Source organism: Macaca thibetana, chromosome 1 (assembly GCF_024542745.1).
Source record: "Macaca thibetana thibetana isolate TM-01 chromosome 1, ASM2454274v1, whole genome shotgun sequence".
NCBI classification, from domain to species: Eukaryota; Metazoa; Chordata; class Mammalia; order Primates; family Cercopithecidae; genus Macaca; species Macaca thibetana.
The window spans coordinates 98,208,355-98,218,395 of NC_065578.1; positions in this window are offsets into that span (position 1 = coordinate 98,208,355).

Consider the following 10,041-nt stretch of genomic DNA (forward strand, 5'->3'; position numbering starts at 1 on the left):
TCGTTATTTTTATGGCTAAAAATACTCCATTGCGTGGTTATACCACATTTTGTTCATCTATTATGTTTATCCTTTCACTTGTGGACATTTAGGTTGTTTCCAACTTTGGCTATTATGAATAAGGCTGCTATGAATATTGATATACAGGATTTTGGGTGGACATATGTTTTCATTTATCTTTGGCCTATACCTGAAAGTGGGATTGCTGGGTTATATTATAACTCTGTTTAGCCATTTGAGGAGCTGCCAGATTGTTTTCCAAAGTGGCTGCACCATTTTACATTCCCTCCAGCAGTGGTTAAGGGTCCTAATTTCTCCATGTCCTCACCAATACTTGTTACTCTCTGATTTTTTTATTATAACTGCCCTAGTGGGTATGAAGTGACATCTCATTGTTTTTGATTTGTATTTCCCTGATGCGTATTTTCATGTGCTTAATGGCCATTTATATACGTATTTTTGGACAAATGTCTATTCACATATTTTTCCCACTTTTAAATTCGGGTTTTGTGTGCTTTTATTTTTGAGTTGTAAGAGTTCTTTATGTATTTAATATACAAATCTCTCGAATTATGATTTTCACTTTCTTGATTATGCCATTTAAAGTGCAGAAGTTTTTCGTTTTGATGAAGTCCAAAGTATCTATTTTTTCTTAGGTTGCTCATGCTTTTGGTATCATATTCATTGCTAAGTATGAGGTTAGGAAGATTAATTCCTGTTTTCTTCTGAGAGTTTTAGTGCTTTAGTGCATTTTTATTTAAATTTTGTGTATGGTGTGAAGAAAAGGCCCACTTTTATTCTTTTGCATGTAGGTATCCAGTTGTCCCTGCACTATTTGTTGAGAGACCATGCTTTGTTTCAGGATTCTTACTATAGCACTTGACAAAAGAACAAATCAAACTACTTAAAAAAAAAATAAAAGGAATTGAACAGTTTACATAATCAAAAAGAAAAGGATATATTTGGCCATGACTGGTCCTGAACAGATATATTTTTCTTTCTGTCTATTCCCTACTTCTCTTGAATGGTTGGCCTCAATTTCTCCTATTGCTGCCTTTACATGAAGCTAGTTCTGTGGTTCTCAGCTGGGGCAGTGTGATCCCCAAGTGACAATTAGCAGAGCCTAGAGCTATTTTTTGTTGTCACACTTGGGGAGGAGGTTGCTACTGGTATCAAGTGGATAGAGGTACGAAGGCACAGTAGAGCTTCCAACTACAAAGAATTTTTTAACCTCAAATGTCATTGCTGAGGTTGACAAGTCCTGGGCTAGATTAATGTCTGCTGGTAGCTCCTGGCTCACAAGTGCCCAGCTTTGCTACTAGGAAGGAGAGAGCTCTTCCCTTCCACCTTCAATTCAGTTAAAACTCTTGAGAGAAGAACTGGCTTAGCATACAGCCAAGCCCACTCTTAGTCCCACCCACCGGTCTCAGGTCAGTCTTTGTGGCTAGGAGCCAATGTGCTATTATTATCGTAGCCAAGGTCAGTTCCTACTTTTACACAAATTACAGTAGGTAAAGAAGTTATGACCAAAGGGAGACAGCAGTTTTCATTCAACCACCTTATGTGTTCACCATCTAAAAGAAGGGCCTGCTTTATCCAGAAGAAAGAAGAGTGCTGGGGAAGATAGAGTAATACATGTCCACACGATAATTTTAAATGAACATACTTTTTTATCTATCTAGAATTATATTAGTTCTATGTATAATTAACACTTCTGATGCCTAAAATTTTTCAACAAGCAAGGACTCGTGTAAAAATAGCTCTTCAAAGAATATCTATTCGAGATTACAAGTGTGAATAAACCATTAGTCCAGCATATATAATTACATAGGAAGTCAATCATAATTGTGTTAGCTAAAAAATAGCACAAGACTGTGAAATTAGAGTTGTTAGTGCACTCATCTGTATTAAAAAATCAACCTTTACATTAGAATTGATTGAATAAGGAGTTCAATATGTAAGAAATATTCTTATGTGGAAATATTGAATTAAGATTCCATTGAAACACATGGGTTGTTAGAACTAGAATTAAATTCTGAACATACTGTAAAAAAAAATAGTCATTTTAGCATTAAAATTCTGAGCTTGTGAGTTAACTATTCTAGGCCCCGATTTCCCATCTGTGGAAAGGGGGAATTAATCTGCCAGATCTACATCGCTGGGAAGTATAAGAATAAATTACGAACAGCTGACTTTGACCGCTTACTTTGGATTATAAAAGTTCTGCCTCAGCTTCCCCTTGTTACCTACTAAATCTTCAAAAACTCCAAATCCCTTCATAAGTGAATCCTGAGATAAAGCAAACAATAGTCACATTTACCAAGGCATGTCATAGTAAGATATGTTCAGAATGTCATGCATATGTGTCAGTAGAAATACATATAGATACATATTTAAGCTTATATACATGGTATAAACGTGTTATGTGGCGTGTTTGTATGCATGTGTGGTGTGTGAATGTGTATAGTGATCAGTGGAAAGATGGGAATAAAAATCAATGGAGCAGGAAGCCAACGGCATGCCTGCTGTTACTTATCTCCCGGTCTTCGTGTATTACAGTTTGCCCAGGTTTGAAAATGTATTTATGTGCCTGTTCATAAGGTTATTGTGCAATGAGATCCCTTAAAGTGGGACAGCTATTTAAATATGTTTGCCATCACTTTTGCTTGTGTAATTCTTTAAGGCTATAATTACATACGTTCAAAAGAGAAAATGTGTACTTCTGCAATTCCTGTTTATATTTCTCTTAATGTAAATCGTGAAGATTGAAGAGATTGTTTGTGCTTTTTATCTTAAAACATGACAGGGTAATCTTTTGGTAAGATCAGAAGAACAATGCTTTCCCTTTTTAAGGGGAATCATCCCACAACATGCAATTTAGTAACTAATCAGAACTGGTTAGAAGTGTTTGATAATTGAGCATCAGAAATTTTCTTTTCCTACTTGAAGCATTATGATTACTGATTTTAAGATTACATTAGTGTTACTTTTAAGTGGTTTATTTGAACAATCTGAGATTCTAAATTCTTTTGAAGGACTTTGCATTAAAATATTATCCATGCATCCACTTATTCAGTAATTCACTAATTCCACAAATATTCCACTAGTAATAGGTGCCAGACACCATCCTCTGTTTTGCTGTTAACAATTATGGTAAGTAAACATACCCTACTCTCATAAAGCTAAAAGTCTAATGAGACAGTCATCATACAATAAATAATAAATCTCAATTAATGCATGTATTATTTCTTAGGGATGCCTTATAAAAGTATCAGGAACTGGGTGTCTTAAAACAATAGACACCTGTCTCACAGTTCTCAAGGCTAGAAGTGGCAAATCAAGATGTCTACAGGACCGTGCTCTCCCTGATGGTTCTAGGGGTGAAGGCTTCCTTGCCTCTTCTAGCTTCTGGTGTTTGCCAGCAATCCTTGGCATTCCTCGGCTTGTAGATGCATCACTCCAATTGCATGGACATCTTCTCCCTGTGTGTTCTCACATTGTCTTCCCTCTGTGTCTCTGTGTCCAAATTTCCCTTTTGCACAAGGACACATGTCTTACTGGATTAGGGCCCACCTTAATGACATCATTTTAATTTGATTGCCTCTATAAAGGCCCCATAGTGAAATAAGGTCACACTCTGAGGTATTGAGGGTTAGGACTTCAACATATATTTTTTTTTTTTTTTTGGAAAGGAGACACAATTCAACCCATAACAATGCATAATTACAAATTGTGTGAAGTGCTGTGATGTAAGAGAGGGAATAATATGGAGCATCTATTTTAAATTGAGTAGACAGCGAAGCACAACTTAAGACCCAGAAAGTAAGAACAAACCAGGCAAAGGGGAGTAGATTGTGGCTGAGTGAAACAACAAACAAGGGCCCTGAGATGGGAAAAAGCTTAATGCATAGGAGGAAGTGAAAGAAAACCAGGGTGTCTGGGCTGTAGTGAGCGAGAAAGAAGAGGTTCCAAGATGAGTCGTTTAAACTTACTGGAATCTTTCTCTTTTTTTTTTTTTTTTTTGAATTGTGAGCGATTACCAGAACTTGGTTGGGGATAGTGTGAACTTCTAAGGGACCCAATCAATATGGTTTTTATTTTCTATTACCCCCTTTATAGTGAGTGACAAAAGTGGGGATATCGGAGGACACACGAAGCTAGGAACAGCAGAAGAATTAGGAGAGGAAACCTAAAGCATAAACAAGAACATCAGTAGAACTAATAGAAATCCAAGATACCAGGCTTCAAATTGTCACCAGCAGTGTTCATATTCAGGGAAGTTTGCACTAATACAACCATACTTGTTATTAAACTATTTAATGCTATCTAGAGACATATGTCAGTAGGAAAAACAAATCATTTAAATACTTTGATAACAATTGCTAAATAACTGCTGGCATAGGCCTCCAATCACCCCACTGACTCATCTAGAACTATCCCCAGATTGTCCCCAAGTCTCAGAAATGAAAACGTCTCATGAGACAGCAGGGTCCTAGGAGACTCTTGCATCAGCTCTTTATTCAGATTAGTTCTTTATTCAGATTAGTTCACCTGTGATACACTGGATATATCATGGTAAGAACTTTCAAATGTGATATTCAGACATAAATATATAGAAAGGCATTTTTCTCTCTATATAGATATATCTCTATGTCCATATACATGCGCATGTGTGCAAAAATATATATGCAAATATGTTTGTACACTTGCATATATTAGTGAAAATTAATTAGCAGGATAAGCTTAACAGTTAATTATTTTGTATGTCTGTCTTTATATGCCCATAGTCCCTGAAATCTTAACGATCCACGGAGACACAAAAGCATTAACTGACAGGGTAATTGTAGGGGCTAGAGATGGAAATGTAGCTGTGTAAACAAAGAAGCAGAAAATCCAATAAACAATCAGGTAGACTTTGATTCAGGCTGGTATTCACGTCCAAATTTGTCCCATTCCACAGAGGAAATATAAGAAGCCGGAGGCTGAGGCAGAGGCAAAGCCCAAAGTCCAGATAAACAACTGCATGCCCATTCCAGGAAAGCAGCTGAGACATAAAGGACAGGATCCACTGCACGTGGGAGGGAGCTGGGGCAAGGTGGATTCCGAGCAGGTTCCAATGTAAGTGGAGGCACGAAGGATGTATTTGGCTGTGATAGGGAACTGACTCTAGCAGGTTTAAATGGAGAGAAAAATATATCCTCATTTAACTAGGAAGTCACTCAGTAGAGTGGGCTTTAGGATCAGCTTAATCTGGTTGCTCCATCCCTGTTTCTCTGCAGTTCCCTGGTCTGTGAGCATTTTGCTTTTTGACTTCCTTCCCTTACAGTATGAAAGTGACTGGTGGCTTTTAATTTTGTACCCACATACATGGTATAGAAAGGAAGCAAGAAGTTAGCTTTTCCAGGTTAGTTTTTTAAGAATAGGAAAACTCTTTTCCAGAATACCCAACATTCTCCTTGTGTCTCATTTCTCCAAATTGAAATGTATGCCTATCCTGAACCAATCCCTGTGACTATTTTGTCACACAGTTGGCCTAGGCCTGAGTTTCTAAGCTAATCCCGAACTAGGGGAATGAGATTACTTTTACTCTATTTAACCTACTCCTGGATGTATTACCAGTTTTTGAAATTATTATTTAGCAAAGGATCCTTTGCTTAGATCCTCTCTTAATTTTGTTGAAAGTAAATAATCAGAAAAGGATTTGATGCCCTGGTATTGGAGTGTCTCAGATTGAGAGTCAGACTCCAAGACAAAATTAGAAATGTCAAAGATTGATAGAAACTCTATGTAGAAGAGATAAAGAAGAGAGGGCCAGAAAAAGGCTTCAGACTGCCGTGCAGATCTGGATCTATGAGGGGAGAGGTGGAAGGAGAAGAAACTGGGTTCGAAGGGCCTCAGAATGCAGCACAGTTCTTAAAAAATCTTAGGCCATAAGCCATTCCCGGAGCAAAACTTTTCTGTTACGGATCCTGGCTTGGCAGAAGTGACCCCCAGCTCCGGTACCTCCGCCAGGCTGTCACTGACTGAGAGCAGTCTGGGGGAAAGTAGGATGTTTGCATGGAAATCGCAGTGGATCTGAAGATGTGGCAGTTGGGGGCTGCCAGCTAACTACACTTCTCACAACAGGGTCTCTCTTGGAAGAGGAGCTAAGCTACAGACTTAGCTGCTGTCTAAGTGACTGTCACACAGAGTCTTTCTTCTCTTTTTAGTTTCTGGAAAATAGCACAGATTTTACCAAAACATATTCAGTGACAATGACTCATCTTTTACTCTTTCACTTTAGAGGCACCTTGTTAAACAGAAAAGGTTAGGGAAATTTAAATATTGCTAGTTTTAATAAACCTTTGCTATGACAACAGTTTTTGATAAAGTGCTTTATTCTTACGTATTGTAAGTTTTTGGTCAAAACTTTGCAGTTACAGACTTAGCTCACGAAATTTATAGAAAATGTCAGCCATATAACCTAAATGATCAAGCCAGCCCTCATTGTGAAGTCAATCATTATATTTCAATTTAAATAAACATACAAATTCATATTTTCATGAGAATCATCTCCCTTCTGAATTTTAAGATCATTACATGGATAGATAGGTGATAGATGGGAGGATGGGTGCACAAATAGGTGAATAGATAGATCACCCTTGCTACTACCTTGTCATTTGCATAAAATAAAGCATCACAACTTTCAGCATTTCTCAATAGACTCATTGCTTTGCTCTCATGAGACACAGTCACTGGAGCAAAGCATTCTTTGATTATCCTCCAGAGACAGATGAGATTGAGGTCACTAAATGAAAATTAAATAAACCCTGCCTCACCCAAAATTATTCTGAACATTGCAACATTGACCAGAACGCAGCATTTTTAATTACACAGCACACACACACACACACCCCCCATAGAAATATGAGAAATATTTTAATTTTCTCTTTGTTTAGCGACTAGTGGATTTGCACTCTTAGGCAATTAGCCATAGTAAAATTCCAGATGTATAAGAGCTATGCCTCTCTTTTTTAAATTGAGAGAGCGTCTACTGTAAAATGGAAAGAAAGAAAATTAGGTACGACTTCTAGAAAGGAGGAATATTCTCAAGCAGACAGTTTTAGAAAAGAATAGATTTAGGAATTTAGTATCTAGGAACTGATAACCAGAAACACTACCCATACCAGAGTACTTTCTGAAAATTTTCTTCTGTAGCTCCAGGCTAGTTTGAAGACTACTGGTCTGAAAGACCTTCCATACTTTCTCTTCACCTCCTCTAAACTCCAATCACGTAGACTGACTTAGCATTCTCCAAACACAGCTGCACTTTCATCTTTCTATAATTGTGCTCATGTTTTTCCTTCTGTTGATGAGTTCTTCCTTCCTGCCTTTCAAACTCCTCCTCATTTAAGACCCACCTTAATGTCATCCAGTCTTTGATGAATTTTCCTATTATCTCCAAGAATCACTCTTCCCTCCATCCTCTTGTGGCACTTTATAGCTACGTTTATTTTTTGGAACATGTACCACTGTTCCTGAAGTCTACCTGCTTAGATCATTCTGGGAATAATACAGTCACAGGAATAATAATTATTCTCTAATTCTCTGTGTCATATTCTCAGCCTCAAACTGTACTAGTTCTATGCCATTAGAGAAAAATATGAAAATGTTCAGTGCATAACAAACTGAAGAGCTATATTTGAACCAAAGGCTGAGATGGTAATTTAGAATTTATTTACTGAGATCTTAACCAAACTTGTGGTAATAGATATTTGAAAAGAGTAGCTAAAACATTAGAGGAAAAAATTCAGAATTTTATTTTGAAAGCTAAGAAAGGACAGAGTTTCAGGATACGTAACAAAAAATAAAGTGAATTGCTCCAAAGAGAACTTATAGGAAATGGACCTACAGAACTAAGGAATTAGGAATTACATGCTAACTATAGTGAGTAGTTTTGTTCATAATTCAGTGGCCAGATTTCACCACAAATTCAATGGCCAGTCGCATAGCACACCTACCTTTAAGGGGTATTGGATAATTTAATATTTATTTTTGCACACAGCTTCCACAGAACAAAAATTAGAGCTCCATTACTAGGGTAAAATGGAAGTCTAGATGTAGGGCAGATAACCAGCAGTATCTGTAATACACAACCTGTGGTGGACAGTACAGAAATCACATTTCTCGCTGCTGTCAGACTGCTGCAGTGAATTGCCAACCTGAAGACTAAGTCTTAGGAGATGTCTTCAAGCCTGATCCCAAACTTCATGATTGCCCAGAGCTCCTCTCGTAGGTCTTAGAGATTCTTTCCCCACTATTTATTTCTTCAGAATCATCATTGCAGTCACATAATTTTACTTTTGAATATTCTTTAATACAAAATATAAATATTCCTTAGAATAGCATCACAGTAACTTACCTTTTCCCCTTCCTTTCTTCATTCCTCTTTCCCCTTTATTTTCTTCATTTCTTATAAGCATTCTTTCTCTTGGTATTTCATGCTCCTGTATATTTCTGTCATAATGTAACACATCCCCTTTAAAGGAATTCAGATTCTAATATTTCAAGAGAGAGAGAATTGTGCTAAAATCAATACTTTTCTGGAGAGAAAACCTTTTAATTTAATTATGATATTAGAAAAACATAAAAAACTCAAAGTGGCTTGATGGCATAATTTGTATCCTTTAATGAAGGCTTAACTACAACCAAAGAACTATATAATATCTGCTTTTAAACTTTAAGTTTTAGGATTCAAAATACATAACAGCTGCATTTTCTTTTTCCTTCTAGAAGGACTTATGCAAATTCTAACAGGCAAGATTACTTTGTGTTTCTTTGGAAATATGTGATAGAAATCATCAAAAATTTCATTTATGAGGTTTGTTTTTTCTTTAAGGCAAGGATGCTACAAATACTGGAAGATATTTTGGTGTATAATTCGCTTTTAGAGAAAAACATTATCAAATTCTGTTACAACAAGTGAAGGTTATAACCTTTTCCATATAAGAAACATAAGGCGTTATACTGTCATGATGTGGAATTCTAAATTGTGGATGAGACAAGCTAACTTAGCAAATCAGTTCCTGAATTCACAGATAAAACTGTGAACTCAGGTCTTTGGACACAGCATGTGACCTGTGTCGCTATGCAGATTCCTAGGCTTACCAAGGCCTAACACTTGGTTTAATGCTCTGCTGTCACAGACTTGGAAGTCTTGTAATTTTTAAACAAAAGGCCTAATGTTTTCATCTTGCATTGTGCCCCACACATTATACGTGGGCCCTGGTTCCAGTTATTTGAAAACAGAGTCAGAATTAGAACTTTTCATCCCCTCTCTTTGTACTCTCACTTCCTTAGCCAAATATCGTTTCAAGTGAATCTCCTTACTCCTTGGAATAACTTTCCTCCTAATATACAGTGTCTGGCTGCCTTACTCCAGATAGTATACAAGTATCTAATGCCATCTTTCTTAATTACATCAAGTAAATGGCAAAGAGTTGGGAAGGGAAATGCTTTATTTACAGTTTCCTTGCTCTATATAGGAGGCTTCTGTGTAGGCCCCTTTGGCTGTCATTCATCATCAGCACAAGTTCAGTGCAAAGTACACATCCACAAAAAGCTTTTAAAATTAAGGGTCAGGTTGGGCACGGTGGCTTACACCTGTGATCCCAGTGCTTTGTGAAGCCGAGCTGGGAGGATCATTTGAGACCAGTTGAAGATCAGTCTGAGCAACGTAACAAGACCCTGTCTCTCCAAAAAGTGCAAAAATTAGCTGGGTGTGGTGGTATGCACCAGTAGTCCCAGCTACTCAGGAGGCTGAGGCAGGAGGATTGCTTGAGCTTAGGAGGTTGAGGCTGCAGTGAGCTATGATTATGCCACTGCACTCCAGCCTGGGTGACAGATTTAAACTCTGTATCTAAAATATATGTATATAGAGTATTGCTATATATAGAGAGAGTATTGCTAGTCTGATAGTAAATAGGAAATTGTATGTTTTAGAAAAAGAAAAGTCACTATTTTTTATATTTTTAAAGCATTCCTGTACCTATACAAGACGGG